This window comes from Podarcis melisellensis (genome assembly GCF_964234715.1).
Source record: "Podarcis melisellensis genome assembly, chromosome: 14".
In the NCBI taxonomy this organism is placed as follows: Eukaryota; Metazoa; Chordata; class Lepidosauria; order Squamata; family Lacertidae; genus Podarcis; species Podarcis melisellensis.
Window position 1 is genome coordinate 27,503,672 of NC_138546.1, and position 24,350 is coordinate 27,528,021.

The 24,350-nt window shown below is 45.2% G+C and overlaps 1 long non-coding RNA gene across 1 annotated transcript; it reads right to left on the minus strand.

Annotated features, from left to right (window-relative positions):
- Positions 1 to 15,916: 15,916 nt before the first annotated feature.
- LOC309356983 lies at positions 15,917 to 23,896 on the minus strand. Its single transcript, XR_014162990.1, has 2 exons — positions 23,417 to 23,896; positions 15,917 to 17,241 (listed from the first exon to the last, which is right to left on the minus strand). It is a non-coding gene; the product is annotated as an uncharacterized lncRNA (long non-coding RNA).
- Between the last annotated feature and the right edge of the window lie 454 nt (positions 23,897 to 24,350).

Genomic DNA, 24,350 nt, shown 5'->3' on the forward strand with positions numbered 1-24,350 from the left:
AATCAAGAGGAGGGGAGGATTCTCAGCAACTCACAGGCAAAGAATCAACATTCCCATCCTATCCACCACTAATAAAATTATTAAAATAAGTACACAGATTCAGGGCACCTCCCTCGACTGGGGAGCTGCGGGGCTGTTGCAGGGGTGAGGAACCAGGTCACTTCCAGATGTTGCTGGACTACAACTCCCATCATTCCTATCCATTGGCCATGATGGGTGGAGCTGATGGAAATTGGAGCCCAACCACATCTGGGTGTTAGGGGTTTAAATCATTGATTACTCAGAACTACAAAGGGGCCACAGCTCACAAACAACCCACCACTCCCCAAACCTGTAGGTGGGATCATTAAGCATGAGAATAATCAACCACAGTGTAACCAGGAGGGTGGGGGCTTCTTCCAGCAGTATTATTACCCTCCTAATGGTATTTCCCTTTAAAAAAAAACTTTCAAGGCCACCCAGCCCCTAAGAATCCTAGTATAGTCCAAGGCAAAGCCATGACTTGCTGAATGCTAGGAGTGGACAAGAGAGGATGGCGTGCTCACTTGGTGCCCTCTGCTGTAATCCCAAAGCATGAAAGGCTAGAAGTTGGAAAACGAGGAGCTGAAGGAAGGGCCAGAGGTGAGATACAGCAGGGAGCTTGGGTGAATCGGTCAATTTCAGTTTCTTAGTTTCCAGTTTACCACACTTCCACATCAGTTTGCATCTTTAAAAAAAAATAGGACTCATGAAAATGCATGAGCATTTTGGTGCAGATTTCTCCTTAAATTTGCATTTTTGCAAAGCAATTTCCCCTACTATAATGTGTTTCTGTATGCCATTTTCACTAATATAGGTAAAGGTAAAGAGACCCCTGACCATTAGGTCCAGTTGTGACCGACTCTGGGGTTGCAGCGCTCATCTCGCTTTATTGGCCGAGGAAGCTTCCAGGTCATGTGGCCAGCATGACTAAGCAGCTTCTGGCGAACCAGAGCAGCGCACAGAAACGTCGTTTACCTTCCCACCAGAGTGGTACCTATTTATCTACTTGCACTTTGACGTGCTTTCGAACTGCTAGGTTGGCAGGAGCTGGGACTGAGCAAAGGGAGCTCACCCCATCACGGGGATTCGAACCGCCGTCCTTCTGATCAGCAAGTCCTAGGCTCTGTGGTTTAACCCACAGCGCCACCCGCGTTTCGCGTTTCACTAATATAGGTATGTTTTAATGCACACTTCACCCTAGCGCATGCATTTTTGTGCGCTGCACTGCAAAATTCAGAGAAGTGTGGATTTTGAGGGATGGCTGTGCTCATGTATAGTTTCATAAAGTGTGGATTAGGGAGGCTCGCCATTAAATGCAGACTGGATCAAATTCCATTCGTAATGCCACACATTGCGTTTTGCATGTGTGTTGCTGCAGGTTGAGATCATGGAGATATTTTCACATCACAAACTGGCTTCTTGCATGCCAGGCTGTCCCTGGGAAGTTGTCAACAAGCTGCTTAGTGATTGGTTGGCGGTGTCGCCATGGAAACGGGGGGTACAGTTGGTGTGGTTGTTCCATTCTGTGCTTTGGGCTTTTTTGTGTGCTGGGGGGTGCCTAGGATCCTGACTAAATTGTGCCAAAAGGAATGAGTTGCCAACTTGCCAAACTATAGGGATTGCTCAGTTACTCTGCCCAGCTAATGAACAGGTTTCCTCTAAGCCAGCCTTCCCCAACCAATCAGTTGCAGTCAGCACAGCCCACAGTCAGGGATGTAGTTGAAATCATCTGGAGGGCCCCAGCTTGGGGAAGACTGCCCCACCAGAGAAAAATAAAAATTCAGCCCTGGAGAAATATATACCACCAAAGAGCATAAGCCACAAGGGGGTTAGATGTGGCACGACTCAAGTCCTTGAAGATGAAAGATTGGCATTTATCAAAATGTGACAGTATAAACATCTTAATTACATTAGGGCAACTGCCAGAACATAATTGCCTGAATGGTACAGACAAGTATGCTAAATCTTCTCCAAGTGGTAGCCAGGTAAGGATGATTATGCATCATTACACTTTTATCGCTGCTTCTTTTTGTGATCTCTTGGGTACAATTAAGTGTTTGCTTCTTCTCCAGGAGAAGATTGAGAAGGTGAGACAGGAGGGGGAGTCATCCTGCTCCAAGTTGTGAGGGGTGGAATCTCTCACTCTTGCCAGCAGTAAGGCTGACATATTCCCATCAGCTTCTTTTAATCATCCTACCCCCCAGAAACTTTTACAAGGCAAGGCAGGAGAACAGCAAGCTGCCATTTATGCTTATTTGACGTGTGGGTGTCCTGAACCAACGGATTCAAATGACAAGAAAGGAGATAAGGAAGAACTTATTGATGGTAAGAGCTGTTCAACCACGGAAGGGACAACCTGGGAAGGTGATGGACTCTCCTTCACTGGAGGTTTTTCAACAGAGGTTGGATGACCATCTTTCAAGGATTCTTTGGCTGTGATTTCTGAATTGCAGGAGGTTGTACCAGATAACGTTTGGGCGCCTTCCAACTCTACAGTTCTATGATTTTATGAAATCTTTTTCTGTTCAAGTAAGTTTCTAGATTGGGAATGGAGCAACCTAACTCTGTCCCATTTCATTTTCACTGGTGCTCAACTATAAATCCATTTCATCTCACTTTGTGTGGATCTTCTTCTTTTTTTAATAGCAGACAGATTCCCAGTCTGTAAATTGTACATATTTAATGGACTTTTGATGTATGGAAGTGAGAGCTGGACCATAAAGAAGGCTGATCGCCGAAGAATTGATGCTTTTGAATTATGGTGCTGGAGGAGACTCTTGAGTCCCATGGACTGCAAGAAGATCAAACCTATCCATTCTGAAGGAAATCACCCCAGAGTGCTCACTGGAAGGACAGATCCTGAAGCTGAGGCTCCAATACTTTGGCCACCTCATGAGAAGAGAAGACTCCCTGGAAAAGACCCTGATGTGGGGAAAGATGGAGGGCACAAGGAGAAGGGGACGACAGAGGACGAGATGGTTGGACAGTGTACTCGAAGCTACCAGCATGAGTTTGACCAAACTGTGGGAAGCAGTGGAAGACAGGAGTGCCTGGCGTGCTCTGGTCCATGGGGTCATGAAGAGTCAGACACAACTAAACAACAACAACAACAAATGGACTTTTTGCATCAAAACCACAATTTTTTCATACGTTTTATGTATGCATTTTTCTGTGAAATGTGCATATTTTTAATATAAAATATGTACTTTTCTGTGCACTTTCTGCACACCCAAACGACGCTGCAAGATCTGCAGCACAGTGGAATCAGACTAGGAGTTTCATTCTGATCTGCAAGCAACCAATGGAACTTCAGACAAAAAAGGAGTGTCTTGCTCAAGTTCAACAGTTGTGGAATCCAAAGTTTAGAGAAGCTCTTAATTTACCCTGCTAAGTAGGAAAATGCCCCAAAGATCTTGGTCCCCACAAGCAAAACTAGCTCACCCATATTCCAAATAGTCAGGACACAATATACAAAGTGAGATTTGTAACGCAAGTATGCAAGAACACCCATTAAACTTTTGAAATGCAGACCTCATTGGGGCAGACACAACAAAGGGTTAACATGCAGCATGGCCACGAGGTCAAGAGTCCCCTTTGCATTGCTTGGAATCCTTAAGCTCTCTCATAAGATCACCCACAGGCTGCGTCAGACCCTCAAGAAGATCAGATTTGCCTGCTGTTGCAACACACTTGTCAGCACGCCAGGTCTCCATTCACTACCATAAACCAAATCTCTAACCCTTCCCGCTCCATGCTCCATATTTTCTGATAATCCTTCATTCATCCTAACTGCAACATTTCATTGGACAGAGAATCATTCTGGGGCAAAGCACCGAAAGGCACTTACCAAACCCTGACCAACAGCTAATGGTTTGTGGGGTTGGAAACCACCCGCAGAGGGGAGGTTTGCAATCACAAAATCATAGAAATGTAGAGTTGGAAGGAACCCGAACAGTCATCTTGTCCAACCTCCTGAGATGCAGGAATCTTAACTAAAGCATCCACGACAGGCGGCCATTCAACCTCGCCTTAAAAACCTCCAAGGAAGGAGAGTTCACCACCTCTCGTGCAAGTCCGTTCCACTGCCAAACAGCTCTTATGGAAGATGTTTTCACCAGATTGCACAAGTCCACTGGCAATGGGAAGACCAATACCCTTCCCCCAATGGGTCTGCAAGAAGACTGGAGCATAAGAAGTGGCCTTATTTGGAACCAGACCCATTGAGCCACCTACGTAGCTTAGTATTGTCTACATTGGAAGACAATGGCACTGCAGGGTTTCAGTCTGAATTTCTCCCAGCCTTACCTGGAGATGCAAAGGATTGGACACAGAGCCTTCTGCATGCCACGCAAATGCTCTAACCACTCAGCCTCGATCCTTACCTAAGGGGAGGAGAAGTGCATTTGTTTTTCCCCCCACCTCCCGTGAACCCTGAAGTTCTCTAATTTTCACTCCTCTGTCTAATCCCCTCCCTCCAGCCTGCACTCTCAGAAAGTTGCAAATAATATAAACCCATAATGATTCTTATGCATGTCGTGGCATAAAAGAAAGGAGATTTGCAGAGGCCTGATGAAAGCGGAGAGTTCAGCCAGCAAACTCTGAGAGATTGTTGGCAAATTTGTGAATTGGCCTCTCCCCATCTTCTGCAACCCGTAGAAAGTAGCTGCACTCAGGATATAAACAGAGCAGGCTGAGTAAGGCCACCTCGTGGTGCTTCAGCACTAGCCAGGAGTCTGGGCAGGTGGCAAGGAGCAGGGGCCGTCAGAAAGGTGACAGAATATCCACCCCGTGTCTTTGTGTAGCGTCTGACACACGTTGAGGATTATCGCATTCAGAAATACAAAGCAGTTCCAACATCTGAAGTGCCAAAAGCAACCTCGGCTAATGGAAAACTTTGCAGAGTATTTAACAACTGTTGTGTTTGTCCAGGCTTTTTTACATGTTGGTGAAGGAAGTCGGCTTTTAACACTGACGCTTTGGTTGCTCTGTCCTTTCGTAACTATTCGTGGATTTTGGGATGTTGTTGCTTTTGAATTTTTTCCTGGAAACTATCTGGACTGAGGAGCGGGATGCATTCCAAGCAAATAATTAATAGGCAAACTTGGCACTGACCTTTCAGCAAGCAATCGCCAGTGATTTCAGCCTCTGGGTTTTGTGGCTGCACTTAAGTTAGTCAGTTCAATTCATTTCATATTTAAAGGTGACCCTACCTAATATGTGAACTGTGGGGGAAAAGCCACCCTTTGGAATTCACACTTCTCTGAATTTTGCAATGAAGTTTTCCAGTTAAGTCATGTTTACAGATATGCATACATATGCATATATTAGTGAAAACAACATACCAAAATGTGTTATATTGGGGGAAATTGTCTATATTAGGCAATATTGAATGCAAACATGTGTATATTAGGATAAATTCACGGTAAAATACTGGTGAATTTTCATGAGGACTTAAGAAAACTGATGTGGAAAACTTAAGGCTGGAAATTTTAGAAAATGAGAGAAACCAAAATTGAAGGATTTACCCATCCTTCGCTTACACGCATTACAATGCCATTGGTAACTTTAAGTAAAGCACTGGGCTGATTTGGGCAATCATAGCTGAATAAGCCAAGATACGAATGTGCCTTTGGGGTGCCTGTGCCACCCCCCTGCTTCTTCCTTTGTGCTGGGAGCAAAGGAACCAGAAAGTTTTCTGTAGAGTTTTTTGTTCCATCCAAACCAAGAAACTATGGTTAACATAATACAGGATATTAAGCAAACTTCATCATCCATAATCACTTCATATATTAGGTTGGTTTTTTAAAGCCGTTAAACCATAGTTTCCTGGTTTGGATTAAACGGGAAACTGTAGTTAATGAGAAACCTCATGGTTTCTTAGCTCACTTGCACAAATGGAGGAGGGAAGTGGCTGCAAGCACAACCCAGAAGTTTGCTCATAGCTTACTGAGCTGAGAATGAACATCCAAATGCAGCCATGTTCACTCACTGCAACCCCCACCCCCAATCTGCCATAGAGGGATAATACAATCCTGGTCTATTTTACGGTCCTGTTTGCAAAGATTAGAGGGTGGATATATGAAGAGCCAATGTGGTGTAGTGATTAGAGTGTTGGACTAGGACATGGGAAACCAGGGTTCAAATCCCCACACAGCCATGAAGTTCACTGGGCAACCTTGAACCAGTTACTGCCTCACCTACCTCACTGGGTTGTTGTGGGGATTAAATGAGGAGTGAGAGAACCATGTCCACCAGCCTAAGCTCATTGGAGAATATGGTGGGATACAACGGCAAGAAATAAATAAGTGGACTTCATGAAATCTAAGGGGCTTTTACCGAACTTTTCAGAGGGGAATTGTTTTTCTTCCTGTTGCTTTTTCATTTTCAAATTAAAACAACAACAACATACTTTAAGTTCGAACCCTAACATCACTTCTCATCTCTTTCAATAGCCAGTGGATGAAGTCATGAGAGGGAATACAGGTCTTTTATCCATCAAAAAGATTGGCACCTCAGTCAAACTAGAGCATCCTCCCAGTGGGGCTGCCTCATCAATCATGCTGCCCCCTCACCTCCCTCCTCTCCATTTCCAGGTCTCCAGTTCCTCCAGTAGGAAATTTTGCCCCTTTTACAAGCAGTAGCTCCTCCAGAATCTCAGCAAGTTGGTTAGGAGTGTGGTATACTCATGTCATCCTGCCTGGCTCTCGTCCCATCCTGGCTTTATTTATCGAGACCCTTTGCTTCTTGTTCTGAATTCACAACGAAGGTGTCAGAAGGTGGCGCATACACATCATCAGGTGAACGGGACATTTGATGCATCAGAGTTAAGTGCAGTTTTCACTTCTGCTTTACTATGCCAGTATGGCCAATGATCATGGAAATTAAGAGTTGGACTTGAACAGCTTCTAGAGAGCCACAGGTTAGCTACTCTTTTTTTATCCTGCTCTTCAGGCAAAATAAAAAAGGGGGGTGCTTCCAAAGATTAGAACTGAAAAAAGTACCTGCCTGCAGACTTATGTTTTCAAAGACGTGGCACACAAGAAAAGGAAGATGGGAAGGGAGGAGGAAAAAAGCAAGCTCAGACACCAACGTTGTGTGGAACCACCCTTGTTTCTCAAGTGTCTTGTTGTGGCTACGGGGCTATTATAACTTAGCACCTGTATTTGCTGATTGAATATGTATGAAAACAAGCAAGTAGTTTGTATCAGTTCTTAAATCCTCTCTGTATCTGTGAAAACAAATCTCTAAAGCCACACACACATCACTTCTTCTTCTTCTTCTTTTTTAGAAACCTGGGCAGCAAAAGTGAAGGAATCACCTCAAGACATTCCTCAGCAGCTCTTATCTGATGAAAGATCTCCGCAAATGCACCCAGGCAGCAAAAGAAACGCTCCTTTGTTAGGCCTTAACATTACCTCATAATCCAGGCTGGAGTGCTTACGGAAGTCCAGATGGTCCATTTAAAATAAAATAAAAAATGAGCATGTTGCCCCTTCTGGTTTGCCCAGTTTGAGGAAGAAGCCATTTGCTGCTAGAAGTTATTGCGACGCTGAAACACGATTCATGCCTCCCTGATCTCCCACTCATTCCATAGGCTTCAGAGCAGACGGCAAACTGGGGGAGCGAGAGGAAAAGGCAACAGAAAGAGCCCCACATCGTGGCTCAAGTTTTAGCAATATCCTTCAGCAGGGCTGTAATTAGATAGCGCACTGCATTAATCTGCCGCATTGCCTGCAGGCTGTTGTTGGCCTCCAGCAAAACCTCCCTTAATGAGAGAGGATTCCAAAGATTCCAGGATGGGAAACGGTACATGAGAAACCCTGGGCCCTTCTGGGTTCTCCTCCCAGTCAGCTAAACCAGGAGTTGGCTAACTGACTGAGCTGCATGAAACAGCAGGTCATGAGGAGGCCTATGTCAAAGGTAAACATGTAGGAGGAGGGATCCAGTTCAGTTTGTATCTTAAGGTGAACCCACCCAACTCACGTTTCCTGGAGAAATACAGTGGTACCTTGGGTTACAGACGCTTCAGGTTACAGACACTTTCAGGTATAGACTCTGCTAACCCAGAAATAGTACCAGTTACAGATAGGTAGCCGTGTTGGACTGCCATAGTCAAAACAAAAAAAAATCCTTCCAGTAGCACCTTAAAGACCAACTAAGTTAGTTCTTGGTATGAGCTTTCGTGTGCATGCACACTTCTTCAGAAATAGTACCTTGGGTTAAGAACTTTGCTTCAGGATGAGAACAGAAATTGTGCGGCAGCAGCAGGAGGCCCCATTAGCTCAAGTGGTACCTCAGCTTAAAAACAGTTTCAGGTTAAGAACGGACCTCCAGAATGAATTAAGTTCTTAACCCGAGGTACCACTGTACACAAATCGAAGCACCACCACCCTTCAAAATCTGCACAGATCTGAATTTTGCAATGTGGTTCTCCTACCGAAAGGAATGCATGAAATTATGTGTATTTATTTTGTTTACAGATTTGTACACCACTTGATTGTTTTTAATATTAAAAAGTCCCCAAAGCAATTCAGGACAGATTGAAAGGAAGGGCTTAATTCATGCAGCACATGGTTAAACTATGGAAACTAGCTCCCACAGGAGGCAGAGATGGCCAACTTGGATGGCTTTCAAAGAGGATGAAACACATTCATGGAGGAGAGGACTACTAGATGACTATGCTGTGCCTGTACAGCTGGAGGCAGCACTTCTGCAACCCAGTGGATGGAAGTTACAGGAGGGGAGAGAGCTCTTGTGCTTACATGCTGCTTGCTTGGCCACTCTGAGAACAGGATGGATGATTAGATGGGCCACCAGCAGGTTCTTCTTATGTATGGAGAGAATACCTATACACAGAGAGACTGACAGAGCTTTTTCTCCCTCTCTCATAATAATAGAACCTGGGGAACTCTCTCATCGGGGAGTCAGGCCTGGCACCATCACCACCATCACCAGCCTCAGGCGTTTCAGTTTCCTGAAGATTTTTTGGCTCTTAATCATGGATCCGACCTCAGCAGGATTCTGGCTTCTGTTCATTGTTTAGTGAGGTGGAGTCAGATTTTATAGGAGGACTAGATCAGCACAGCGGGAATTTTGCTAGCTTTGTTTTGTTTGTTTTTCTTGCTGTTTGTTTTTAACTGATTTTAGCTGTCTTTGTATTTTATTGGGTTGAAAGTCATTTTGACGCGCTTTTATTGTATAAAGCAACAGATAAAGGACAGGCAAAGCAACCTGTAATTAGCTGGCGGAATGCACAGCATTTCAGTTCACTAAAAAGCACTGAAAAAATGCATATTTTGCATCAATCGTGCGTGCAAAAATCCCTACTTTATGCAAAAAGTGCATACGAAATGTGTATAATTTATTTTTTTTCATGTTATTGTGAAAAACCCACACAAAGTGAGATGAAATTGACCTATAACTGAGCACCAGCAAAACTGAAACAGGATGGAATTTGGCCACTCAGCCCATCAGTACCTGCCAGCATTCATCCCTTCAAGAGGTCTGTTGCCTTTGCTAGTTCTTGGTTGTTGTTTGTACTGATTAAGACTCTCACGCTCTACTGACTGAGCTATGTGAATTAATATGTGCCTTATAAGTAAGCAAGTCAGAGCATCTGGCGCTAGTAACCCACCTCCCCAGAAAGAACGCCTTTAAAAAGTACCTATAAACTGCAAGTTTGCTTTCATTAGAAGCAGAAAATGCGCCCAAGCCAAAGGGATTCCCTCCATCAACCTAACTGGAGTGGCTTATCTTGAAAATCAAGCCCAAATTCTCCAAGGCAGGATGAGGGCTTTGAAACCTGATCCTCAGATGCCTCAAAGAGGGCCAAGGCACCTCGCTCTGAGCCCTAGAGCCTCTAACCAAGACTCCAATCGCTGAGGGGGGGAGGGATGGTCAGAGTAGGGGGGAGTGTGTATCATTCTGTTGCAAGACATTTTGGCACCTGAGACAAACCACAAAACGGCACCCACCCTCTCCACCAGGGAAGAACGGATGAGTGCAGAACTACAAGAATGGATAGGCTTGATCTTCTTGCAGTCCAAGAGTCTCCTCCAGCACCATAATTCAAAAGCATCAATTCTTTGGCAATCAGCCTTCTTTATGGTCCAGCTCTCACTTCCATACATCACTACTGGGAAAACCATAGCTTTAACTATACGGACCTTTGTTGGCAAGGTGATGTCCCTGCTTTTTAGGATCTCTGTTTTTTAGGATGGAAACTACAGGAGGGGAAAGTGCTCTTGTGTTTGGGTCCTGCTTGTGGTTTTCCCATGGGCACCTGGTTAGCCACTGTGAGAATGGGATGCTAGACTAGATGGGCCATTGGCCTGATCCAGCAGGCTCGTCTTACGTTCTTAAGATGTTTGGGACCCCATGGAAAGTGTTTCTCTGCAGAAAGAGCACATCTGAGGTGCCTGGTGTTCAAGGCCTCAAGCGAAGGCAGGAGTCTCCTTCCCACAGAACTGAGGCATGTGGGATGCTCTGCTTCTGCTAGAAGGCCATTCAAAGAGGGACCGTTCTGAACCAGAGGAATATGTGCAATTTCTGGAGAAAGAAAGATAGCTTGGCACACAGTATTATTTAGATAACACTTTGTCCTAAAGGCGGGTATAAAAAGGAGAGGCTCCATCTCACTCCTCCTGCTTTGCCGTTGACTGATAAGCAGCAACACCCTGGCATATCAGCTACAAGGATCTCCCAGGAAATCTGGCTCCAAGACGTGGGCACAGGTGGGAGACAAGGAAGGCTGAGGGACGCTTGCCCCAACAGAGAACTTCTCCAGGGCATGTTCCTGAGGATTCCTCCCCACCTCATTGCTCTGCATTCCTCAGCCTGCAAAGGAAGACGGAAAACAGAGGATGCAGCCACCGGGGTTGCAAGGAGATGGAAGCTTTACAGGAACATAGGAAGCTACTTTATCCAGAGTTTGGCCCTTGGTCTATCTAGTGCAGTATTGTCTGCACTGACTGGCAGCGGCTCCCTAGGGTGTCAGGCAGGACTTTGTCCCAGATCTACTAGAAGATGCAGGGAATTGTACCTGGGACCTCCTGCATGCAAAGCATGCAACTTTCTGCAAACTGGAGGGCTGGCAGAGTTGATAGAGAGCAAAAGAACGATGGCAGGACACATTTGCTGGCATCGTTTGTGTGACCACCAAGTATGGTGGAGAAGCACATGCTGATCGCACCAAAGAATTCATATATGTCGTTAGGATTTTCATACCACGTGGGCTCTGAAATCCTCACACTCCCTGCTTCAAGGAAAACCCAATAAATCTTGGTTGGGAATTTTAAAATTTGGTTCTGACGTGAATGAAGCTGTGCTGATGGGGAATAGGTGGGGGGGGGAGAGAGAGACTGTTGTGAAATGCACCGTTTCATTGTGCTCTCAGGTGCCAATGTGAGCACCTCCTGACAGCGGTACAGTATTTATTGATGTCCTCAGCTGACTGTTGCTGCTTCAAGAAAGCAAACCTTCACTGGTGCAGTCAATGACCAGCACCAGGGAGACAAAATAGGAAGCACATAAAACACATTATCCAAATGTGTATGATAGAATAAAACAGAATGCATTAAGTTGGATAAAAAAATAACATAAATAATAATAATAAATAAATTTTATTTATACCCCGCCCTCCACAGCCAAGGCTGGGCTCAGGGCGGCTAACAAACAATAATCAAAACAAGTTGAATGAATACAACTTAAAAACAAGATTAAAATACAACATTAAAACATAAAGTACTGTAAAATGATCGTCAACACCTTTCCTCATAGACATCCAAGGGACACAGCACCTTTGGAAGCTGATTTTTGTCACAAAGGAAGATGCAACCGCATCATCTCATCCTCCTTTTATAAAACCCTTGCTTAGATTTATTCTGGGTCTTGGGGTGCAAAACCTAAGCATAACATCCAAGATGTTTCTTCTTTGGCCTTTCTTTCTTGTTTAAATTGTCACCAATAAGCACTTCACTGCTGAGACTTATTTTTCCCGTGAGGTGACTGCCTCAGGTGGCAGGATCCACTGGGTCAGCAGATCCCAATGTAGATCTTCATTCCCCCCTTGGTGCTCAGGAGGCTTCTGAACTGCCCCTGCCACAATCATAGCTTGCTTTGTCAAGAGGGGGTGAGCGTGGCTACCTTTTCCTTCCTTGAAAAGCACTTAAAAGTGAAATAGGAAGTTGAGAGAGTGACACTCTTTCCCACTTCCTCTTGCCGCTCTGTGTGCTTTCCAAGGCTCCAATTGGCACCTGAGCATCTGAAGAGAAAGTGGCATGACCGAGAGAATAGAAAGGGAAAGGGGAGAGATCTGGGAGGCTGAGGGAGGAAAACAGTGCAAAGTGGGGGTGGGGGACTCAGAATTCAGGAAAGAGAATGCCAGAGAGAGAAGTTGTGTGCTCTCACACACAGGCTGAATCCAGTAAAATGGGTGCTCTTGAAATTACGTATTTATTTAATGGGTTCTCCCATGTCCCCAGCCACTATCAAATCACAGATCACACCTGTCTCCTTTGACTCAGCTGCAAAAAAGTGGACCCAGTGTTTTCCAGCACTGCCATAGCACAAAAGGATGGATTTTTACGGATTCGCATTTCCTCCGTCCGCAAGAGATTCCTTCGAAATCACCATCAAATCATAGGTAGCATCTGTGCTCACAGTTGTGTTCTGTGATTTATGGTTGTCATCCTTTTTTTAAAAAAAGCAACCACCATGAAGATCCATAATGATCTGTGCATTGGTGCTGGCAAGCCCCAGACCTATTATTTTCATTGTTCAGCCGTACAGCAACATAAACTTTAATTTGATGGTAGTTTTTTGGGTGGACCTCATGTAAAGCTCTGCAAATTCAATATGGATCTGTTCAAATTGTGCCCAGGCCCTTAGAAAAATGAAGTCCTGGTGGCTAAGTACTGGAAAGGTAAACAAATACCCACTAGGGAAGAATGGTTATGCAAACTTTGTGAATACATGGAACCAGCAGAGCTGACAGACATTATAAGACATAAACCAAAAAATATAGATAAGAAGGAATGGGACTGTCTGAATGAGTATTTTGAAAGACAAGATTCAAGGGTAAAAAACTGGCTGTGTTTAGAATGATCTCATGAATGGAAAGGAAATGTGTACACACACACACACACACACACACACACACACACAATAACGAACTACAGATAGGCATATTAAGTACAAAAGGAAGTGCTGTGAGATTGGTGGAAGTCTATTATTTATTATTTATGTAAAAAAAAGGTGTTAAGGGTTTTTGAAGTATTTTTTCTTTATTCGTTTCTCTATTTTTTATTTCTTTTCTACTTTCTTCCTTCACCTTCATTACTTTTTTCTTTCTTTCTTCATCTTTTACTCATTTCTATGCATTATCTGTTATTATTTTTTATGTATTGCTTTGTTTCAATGTAGTTACTTTGCAAGAAAAATAAAATATATAAAAAGAAATAAAGAAAAAATGAAGTTTGTGCGGCCCCAAAGAATTGGTGACCACTGATGCTGCCTTAAAGCAGAGAATGCTGCTGATATAAGTCCATCTTGAGGACTGACGCCTTGCAAAGATGGCTTACGCACCCATCCTGGATATTCTAGGCTTAAAACCCAAACACGTAAAGCGGAAAAAGGAGTTCTCTCCAAAAGACCACAGTCTGAAAACAAAATGAAATCACATGAGCTGTATGGAGTTCAAGGCATCTTGGGAGCCAATGGTTTCTTATCAGCCAGATAAATGTGAGGAAGGAGAAGCCTGATGACAGCAGGCAATTGTACAGCTGAACACTGCATATGGATACAACAAAGCGCATTTTTGAGCCACGGTGCCCCAGAATAATAAAGACAGTGTTGACAGGCGGATTGGACGTTGGTCTTCTGTAGTGAAAGAGGGATGGGATTCCAGTGGCAACCTTGCACCTCCTTTAGAGAAGTCTGAGTCCAACTAGCTGGAGCAGACACATCAAAAGCCAGTATAAAAAAGGGTTCTCTGTGGCACATGGAAGAATTATTTAGTTTTATCAGTTATTTGTTTTCAGTGTTCTGTCCTGGACCCATCGTTGTTCAACATCTTTATACAGTTGGACCTTGGAAGTCGAACGGAATCCGTTTCGGAAGTCTGTTCGACTTCCAAAACGTTCGGAAACCATAGCAAGGCTTCTGATTGGCTGCAGGAAGCTCCGTCGGACGTTTGGCTTCCAAAAATAGTTTGCAAACCAGAACAGTCACTTCTGGGTTTGCAGCGTTCAGGAGCCAAAGCGTTTGGGAACCAAGCTGTTCCAAAACCAAGGTACGACTGTACTGTAAATGACTTGGATGAAGGTATTGAGGGGGTGCTTATTTAATCTGCAGATGACACCAAACTGGGAGGGGTGGCCAGTGCCACTGAACTGGGATTCAATATGACCTTAACAGATTGGAGAACTAAGTTCCAGTTGAAAAAAAGCCCTGGCTTCAGGAATCACAGCTGCCACCAGGGGTGCTGGCTGGGGTATCTAGGAGCTGTGGAAGAGCCCCAGATAGGTTAAGTCCAATGCATGGCAAGTTAAATTCAAGGGTCATGGAAAAAAGACTTTTGGGATGAAGACTCAGGAGCCAACTGTCAGCCCACCACTGCAAGATATGAACAATCTACAGCCTTCACCACTACTACAGAAAGGCCACACCTACTCTCTTCACAGCCATCCCGGTCTCTGTTTCACACCCTCCTTGGGTGTTTTTGCCAGGTTGGACTGTGCCTTTGCACACTGAGAGTGCCTCTTGCTTGTCTGGATGGAGGCTAGAGACCAGTGTGTGAATGTGTGTAGAAACTAGACTCCAGTACAAAGGTACAATTTGTTGATCCACCCACTTTGCCTTTGGCCACACCCATCGCTGGCATATGGCCCTTGGGAGGTTGCCCAGAAGAGAACATGGCCTTCAGGTGGAAAATAGTTCCCCAGCTCTGCCAAGGTGGAAGATAGGGAGAGGTGTGCTTCTATAGAAACTTCCCTACTGTACAAAGGTTAAATTTGCATTTGTTGCTCCACCCACCTTTACCTCTGGCCCCTCCCACCACTGGCACCATGCAGCCCCTGGGAGGTTGCCCAGAGGGGAATTTGGCCATCAGACTGAAAAATGGTTTTCTGCCCGAGATGTAAGTGGAGCCAGTTGGCAAAACAAAGCACATACTCTCAACACCTATCTACTGCCCTCCATGTGACATCTGAGAAAGCCATCCAAATACAGAATTTTGCCCCATTCCTCCACGGTCATGCCACCCAGATTTCTAGGTTGGCTGGCCATCGTACCATTTTATTTAGGCTAAGATACCGAAACCACAAGGACGGCCCTCCAGTGGAGGGAGCCCTGTTGCATAAACAATACTTTCAAGAGAATAAGCAAGGTTCTGTGTTGCCGTGACCCACTCCAGAGCCAATAAATTACATCTACGCTAATAAATCGCTCAAGAAAGAACACTCTTGTTCCATTAGAAGAATGGCGCTCAACTCTGACCCCGAAAGGAGTAATCGTATTACAGTATTAATAAAACAAACTCCATCCGATATGTTATTTTCCTTCCAGGAGAACATGCACTCTCGGTCCTTCACGGAGGGGAGGAAGGAGTAACAATTCCCCAGTTAGCCGCGTCAGGAAAAATGCATAAAATGCACCACTACAGCTGACAGGGAGAGCAGAGAAAATGATTTATAGGGTAAACTCATAACGCTTTCAAGTCACATTCCTCCTGCCCACACAGCCCTGCTCTCCTTGCTGCAAGAGAGCCCGTTTCTCAGGGTGTACGATGAAATTTAAGATTACTTTTAATTACAGAGGGTGTGGGAGAATGTTTTCATGGGAGACAAATGCATCTTCTGCTTCTGAACTCTGTTGATTTAAGAGGCTCACAGCAAAACACAAATAAACCAATTTATTGGCATGGGGGCATAACACAGCAGACGGCCTCAGCGCTTCAGATTTACATATATTTTCTTTAGGAGTTTGGCCTCTGGGCTCATTATAATTGGGCACTGTGGAGTGCTTGTAGAAGAAAGGTTATTTTGACTTTTCTCCTTCAAAACCCCGGTTTATGGATCCGACACTGCAAACGGGATGCAGGTGAGATGGCCAGCCTGCCTTTCCCCATTCCACAAGCTGACAGAAGATCCAGGGCCCCTCCAGACATCCTCTTTATGGCTCATTCATGTTGATTTCTGCTCACGGTGCTCTTGAGGCAGTCAAACAAGACCCCCTTTTCAACACTGTTTGCCCTTGCAAAAGTTCTGGGGTGGTCGCATAGCTTCCTGCTGAAATCCTGTAACTATTTGTATTGTGCATGTTCTGGTTTAGTTTTGTCCGGTAATGTGACAGAAGTAGGGCAGCATCACAGGACAATGAATAAAGCAGTATAAGCCCACCAGTTTATTGCATCAAGACTGTTATGTACTGAAGTTCTCACCCTGGGCCAGCAGGGGGATACTGTAGATAGTTTTCACTCAGGTCCACATATGCAAATAACGGATTGAAAGTGATGTTCAGTGATTGGATAGTTACAGAAAGTTGTTCCTGTTGTGTTGTAGTGCTCTATATAAGCAGGCTGGCTGAACCCTTCAGTTCAGTTCTATTCTGGGTCTGTGAATAAATAAGAGCTGTTTGAAGAATCGTTGTGTCGTCTGATATGTTCACCCACAACTTAACAGAGACTATGTTGAATAAACTAATGGAAGAGCCCTCCCTGTACACATCCTTCTTTGATAGTGGTAGAGCACCTTCTTTGCATGCAGAAGGTCCCAGGTCCAACCCCCAGCATCTCCAGGTAAAGTTGGGAGAGACCCCAGTCTGACACCCAGGAGGCCTGCTGCCAGTCAGTGTGGACAGTACTGACTAGCTAAGAAGAAGGCCTAGCTAAGAATAAGGCAGCTTCCTATGTCCCACTTACAGAGCACCAGAAAAGAGGAAGCACATCACCAGGTACAGGTCTGTATAACATTTTCATATGCTAATGTATGTGCAAATATAGATATATAGCTATATATCTGAAAGCAACATAAATAAATAATACAAATAAGGACTATCATTGAGATAGAAATACCAAAAATACGTCAGCAGGGTGTGGAGGCAGACTTTAACCAGATGATGTGTCTACTGCCCAAGTGGCCACTGTTCATTGTATGCAACACTGTTTCTGTTCTGCTGCAGTTCATCTCTCACCAAAAACTATGCCATCCGTCTCACTGCTCACTGTGGCAAAATTACATTGTTTGTATAATTTATGTTTATCAGGACATGGGATGAATAAGCGAGCATTGGCAATTGCTGCTCCCATTTCCCTTTCCACAGGGAATTCTCTGACCTCTCCGTCACTGATAACAACTTCAAACCCACACCCACCTCTCTGCTGGTCTCCCTTCTTAATGTTCATTGTCCTTGAAGTGGGCTTGGACCACACACTTTGGAGTACTGTACAGTGGTACCTCGGGTTACAGACACTTCAGGTTACAGACTCCACTAACCCAGAAATAGTACCTCGGGTTAAGAACTTTGCTTCAGGGTGAGAACAGAAATCGCACGGCAGTGGCACGGCGCGGCAGCAGCGGGAGGCCCCATTAGCTAAAGTTGTACCTCAGGTTAAGAACAGTTGCAGGTTAAGAATGGACCCCCTGAACAAATTAAGTTCTTAACCCAAGGTACCACTGTATATGGAACAAATCCTCCTTGGTGTTCTTCCTGCTTGCCTTCTCCAGAGTGACCCTGGGAGCCAATCCTCCAAGGCTGAATCCCCTCTTTTCACTCTGATTGGCTCCAATCAGCACAAAGGGCAAGAAGACATCTTCTTAGTCTTCTGCTGATTGAGTGACTCTAGGATGCTGGGTGACAAGAGACCCTGCTGGGACCCTGCTGCAGAAATAGTAATAGGTGTCTGCCCCCCACCCCCATATCCTTGGGCCACTAAATATTGGGTACTGGACCACCCAGGTTTGGTATTTGTTCCTTACAAATGGCATTCTGGTGTTCTCTTGAACAAAGGCTCCATGCCATGGAAACATTGCTTCCCTTGTTCTTCTTAAGGCCAAGTTCATCTACAAGTCAGGGTGAAGGCAGCTTTGGCCATCGAAAGCCAAGCCACTCTGACGATGCTCTGGATGACCCAAAGGACCTTCTCTTCCTTGCCAAACAACCTGCCAAGTCAACGCCACATCTCTGTGAGAAAGCTGCCATTTCCCATGATATACGGGCAACGATTCTCTCTCTTACTGGCAAGATCACTGGAAAATTGCAAAACATTTTCACTTAAAAGAGGCGTTTCAGCCTGCTTCTTTACAGGAATGTGTGGGGGAAAGACCCAAAAAAACAGCTGGAAAGATTCCGTGGACCTTTTGTGTTCATAATGCCATTTAAAAAAGGAAGATATATCTAAAGTATAAGGAGATAAGGAAGAGGCACAGTTACATTCTAATGTGATCTGCATAAGTAGGGAAAGTGGGAGCTTTCAGGACCTTAAGGGGGGGGGCGGGAATCCCTGGCCACAGTCAAATGAGTGGGAGCTGCGCTAAAGCACTGACACTCGGGGATTGTTTATTATTTCCCTTGCGCAATCAGCATGCATGACAGAATGATAAGGGAAGGACACAGATTCCCTGCCTCAGGGACCTTACAATCAAAATCTCAGCAGAAAGGAAGGCAAAGGGAAGAAAGGAAGAGACAAGGGTATAAAGGGCAGGTCAATATGTACCAATCCAGCTTCAGCCAGCATGACCCAGCGGTCAGGTACAACAGGGACTGCGGTGCAGCAACATGTCATGGGGAACAGATTGGGTATCCCTGCACGAGCCCATGACAAGTTGGCCATGTGCACACAACAATTTGTTGATGGCGTGTGAGAAAGGTCGTGAGTGGCAGAAAGGCACGGCAAAGAGTGTGTGTGTAATAAGGAAGCCGCAGAAGGCGGCTCACATTATAAGTCTTGTACATTTTTATATCAGCTTAACTGTTGTGCATTCTCCCAAAGGTTCCTGGGAACTGTCATTTGGCAAAGGTGCCGAGAATTTATCTGCTGACAATCCCTGGCATCCCTCCGCTTTGGAGAACTACAGCTCCCAGGGTGCCCTGGGGTGGCCATTAAAGCCTGTGAGCCAGTGTGGTGTAATGGTTAAGAGCGGTAGTCTCGTAATCTGGGGAACTGGGTTCGCGTCTCCGCTCCTCCACATGCAGCTGCTGGGTGACCTTGGGCTAGTCACACTTCTTTGAAGTCTCTAAGCCCCACTCAACTCACAGAGTGTTTGTTGTGGGGGAGGAAGGGAAAGGAGAATGTTAGCCGCTTTGAGACTCCTTCAGGTAGTGATAAAGCGGGATATCAAATCCAAACTCTTCTTCTTCTCTTCTTAAGTAGTGCTATGCAGATATGCCCATGAAAGTGTTACACACAGAGAGACACAGACACACACACTGGATCTGTTGAGTGGAAGGTGCCAGCTGGCCACCCTCCAGATTCTTACAACGCAAAGCCCTTTAAATTGTGCTTGGCTGTGGTTTTTAGGAGGGTGCCTAGTCTTGAACAATCAGAGGATGGTGAAGGATCCACCATCCCTCTTGGCAGCCTTCCCCCTCTCCTCCAGGACTTATCACCCGTGTATGATTAATTGTGTTTTCTTTTTATGTCTGATTTGCATTTTTCCAACTTTGACTTCCTGCCCTGGTTGATCCCGCCCCGCCCAAGGGTAGGCCTCTCACTGATCAGGTGTAAACCTTAGAGTGTTAAGAAAAAGAAGTCCCTGCTTATAATAGCATGTTACTTCTGCTGGGGACAAGCTGGATGGATCATACATGATGACTAGGCATTTAAGCTTAAATCTAAGCTACAAACTGATTTCAGTTTTAATTCAGTGTCATTTTCACGGCTTCCCCTAAAACATCCTGGATACTGTCATTAAAGAATGATAAAGAGCAATACATAGTAAAAAGGCTTGACAGTGATAGCTACCGTATTTTTACGTGTATAAGACACCCTCATGTATAAGATGCCCCCTATTTTTTTTTAATTCAAAATTAATAAAATGCGCTATGCACTATCCATGTATAAGACAACACCTTATTTTAAACTTCAAAAATTTAGGAAAAAATATAGTCTTATACACTGAAAAATAAAGCATATGGCTAGTGTGAGTTTTGGGGCTTTGTTCACAGACACAAATGGAGGACTCAGTGCATTCAACAACATCCAAGTGTTGGCAGAAATTGTTTTCTCCACCTCAGAAAGACTTGTTTGTAACTATCACAACAAACTGGGTGAAGTCATGCCAAAGTCACATTTCGGTTGGCCTTCTTGGTTCAAAATGGCAACTGGAATCCCAATGTCAATGAACACCGCTGTCCGCACCTTGGAAACTCTTGTGCCAAGTTTGAAACTGGAACAGTTTGGATCCGTCACACCAAAAATTGAACAACATCATGCTAAAGTCACGTTTCAGAGCACCATCTTGATTCAAAATGGCAGCCAGCATCCCAACATCAATGAAAACCGCCACCTCCCATTTCAGGAACCGCTGTGCCAAGTTTGGTGATGATATCCTGAGACACATCCAAATGCAGAGCGAACGATCGGTTTCTCAAAATAAACAGTCTATTTTGAGGGTCAGCAAGAAGACTGATGGCCTTTCCCCAGTCTTTACTTCCCATTTGCCTTATCTGCCGGGGGGGGGGCACCCTATCTTTTGCATGTCCTCAACATGCTACCTTTCCTCTTTATGGTTTTTTCCGCAGGTGTTTTGTGGCTCTCAACAGATCATTAGCAAAGTCTTCTCACTTGATAACGTCAAGAGCCAGCCAGATCAAAGCCGCAGCTGATCTTGCAACCAGTAAACTTGACTTTCTCCACTGTAATTTCTCTAATGGCTCAGCAAGAAGCTCTGAGGGTTGATTGCTTTCCAGCCGTGGCGCCAGATTCTGAGCCCTCATTAACTTCTGCACCAAGGTTTGTGCAACCCAGGAGTTAATAATGACTCTGAATTAACATGGGCTTGGCATTGCTCCAGGTGAGATGTTGCGGTGTGATGGGCTGCACCCAGCCACACAATGGCTGCAGTGCATTTTTAAAGGAATCTTCTGAATGCCCTGCAAGCCCCACCCTAACCCCTTTGGCCATCCTGCAATTGCAGGGTGATTTGGAGTTATCCCTAAGCAGGGCAATAGAATCTGCACCAGGTTTCCCCCTGGTGGCTTGGAAGGAGGCGAGGGATTCCTGTGCGGAAATCCAAAGCACATTTTAAAAATAAATGCAGATGTTTGTCTGAAGTTTCCCCCATGCAAGTTTTTACACAGCTTTTCATTCTTGGAGCTGCTTTTGTATGCTGCTTTTTGGGCTGGAGGAAGGGGAGTTCGTGCTTTTATTCTAGGCTGTATCTGCATTTTATTGCTTATGCAAACCACTCAAAATATATGGCTGGATGAGGGTGTATGTATATATAACTGTAGTAAACAAATTTGACTCGTGGCACCACACCCTACAGGAGGAATGGGGAACCTCTGGCCTTCCAGAAAGGTTCTGCACTCCATCCCCCATCAGTCCCAGCAGGCATGGCCAATGGCAAGGGATGATGGGATCTGCAGTCTTCCAACTTCTGGAGGACCAAAGATTACCTCAACCCATGCCCTACAGAATATCACAGGGCGACGATCTGAAAATGGGTATTTTCTGCTATTACATTGGTATCTTAGGTTACCAACTTCAGAGGAGGGATTTGCTCAGAAGCTGACCAGCCAAGTGGGGCAGAGGCATCATGCTAGCTTCCAGGCAGGTGAGCAGCTGTTGCTTCCTGAGATGGTGAGGGATGACACCACATGGGAGGTCAGCATGGTACAAACATGCCAACAGGAGCACCATGCTGGCTACGCTGCTGAGTTTGCACTGCACCAACCTCCTCACCACATCGCCCCTCCCTTCTCCCTCCCAGTAAGCAGCAGTGCCCTGCCTGCTGAGAAGCAAGAGCAGCATACTGGGAAGTGTAGTTTGTTAAGGGTACTGAGAGTTGTTCTTCACAGAGCTACAATTCCCAGAGTGATTTAGCAGTCATTTCTTGTTGTAGGGCAAGGTAGCTATGCAAAGGGAATAGGAATGTCTTAACAACTCTACACCCTTAAACTATACTTCCTAGGAAGGCATGACTGTTCAAAGTGTTGTAATAGTGCTTTAAGTTTATGGTGCAGACGGGGCCCAAGGTATTGGCACCCATTGTCGCGCACCAGCTTTCCTCATGACTTCTTGAGAACGGGTGCTCTCACCAGCCCTTTGCGGCCCTGCCAGGGTGTCGGTGGTGCCCGCTGCCTCTTTATTTGGGGCGAGGCTGACTCCGAGGGCAGTGCTCTGTTTCCTCAGCTGGAGAGAGCATTGTGTGGAAAATGTCACACAACCGCTCTCCTGCGCAACCGAGCAAGCGGCGGCTTCATTAAGATCCATGCGTAATGAGCACATCGTTCCCGTAGGACCTGCCCAACGTAGGAGAGGCTGCCAGGCAAAACCCTCCTTGAAGGAAACCAGACTTGACTGTAATTTAATGGAGTAGCAGCTTTGCATTCTTGGAGCGTTAAATAACCAGGAGAAATGATCATAAATTGATCAAGCTGGAGTGTGTAGATTTCCCCCTCCCCTTTTAAGCGCTTTATGGTGCCAGAGCTGCTTATAGAGTGAGCAGAACAAGATCTCCGGGAATGGTAGAATGCATAGAAGCCCAGGAGTTTACATAATCCTAAATGTCAGATGGAAAATCAGTTAAAGGAGGAGGGACCCTCTGCCTCACACATGCAAGTGCGCGCACACACACATACACACACAGACTGCATTGAAGTGGAGATTCCATTTGGCCCAACTACCACTCCTTTTAAGGAATGTATGGGAGGCAATAGCCCTGGGGCAAGGTATCAAGGCTACAAATGCGAGCTGGAAAGGCCCCACTTCAAATTTCTTCTCAGGCCATAAACTCACTAGGTTTCAGATGGGGAACCTCAGCCCCAGGGGCCATTTATGACCCTCCGTGCCTCTCATCCCTCTTCCCAGACACACCCACTTTTCACAGGCTGCCCCCTTACTAGCCCTGCTTTGTACCTCAAGTATTGCTTGCGTGGATGGAGGACAGAGAGGGTGTGTTGTGTGTTTGTTTAAAAACCTCTGGCACGTGGGCTGGAATTGTTGGGATGCGATTAGATGTTCAGAGAGGATATGTTTATTAGATGTTATCTTTCCTCCCTCAGGTTTGCGAGTCCAGCAGAGTACATCCCTTTGCAGCTTAAAAGCGAAGCTAAGATAGGCTAGTTTCAGCCTTTTAGTTTATCCAGACTGTATTTTCCTGGTATTCCACCACCCCCCTGTAAAATAATAACCAAGAACCAGAATTGTTAAAAGGTAAAAATAACATATACTCACTCACAATGCTTCTTGAAGAGTAACAGATACAGCAGCTGTGTTCAGACAGGCTTAAAACATTAATTTGGTTACAAAGACTTACTTAAGTCTGGCTTAAAAATGGAGTTTGGGCCTGGAGCTCAGACACATAGATGCTTCCACACTGCTAGCATGGTGCATAAGAGCAGAAAAAAGATGTGCTCAGGCAGGGAGAAGCATATATAGTGACAATCACTTCCTGTCAGGGCAACGAGGGGAGTGTTCTCATCGGGTTCTCTCTAGGAAGCTTACAGGAAAACTCTGTGAGCCTCAGCCCCTTAATGCACCTATCTGGCAAAACACGAATTGTTGGTTTGACTGCCTTTAAACATCCCACAGGAATATGACCTACTGTACCAAGCCAAACAAAACTTTGCTCTGCCCCCTTTTCTTCCAGCCCCACCCACAACTGGCATGTGGCCCCCAGAAGGGAGGGAATGTGGCCCTTTGGCAGAAAATGGATCCCTGCCCCAACTTGGGATTTCAAGGGCCACTTGGGCAAATTGGTTAACTTTTCCCATAGTTTAACCACCCTTCTGTTTGGTGACTTTAAAAACCCCCTAGCATGATTATTATTTGTTACATTTACAGTGGTACCTCAGGCAGGTTAAGTACTTAATTCGTTCTGGAGGTACGTTCTTAACCTGAAACACCACTTTAGCTAATGGAGCCTCCTGCTGCCACCGCGCCGCCAGAACACGATTTCTGTTCTTATCCTGAAGCAAAGTTCTTAACCTGAAGCACTATTTCTGGGTTAGCGGAGTCTGTAACCTGAAGCGTATGTAACCTGAAGTGTATGTAAGCTGAGGTACCACTGTATATACCGCCCTTCATCATAAGATATCAGGGCGGTTCACAGAACATACAAAATAAAAAACAATTAAATAATTAGAATAAAACAGCAAAGCAATAACCA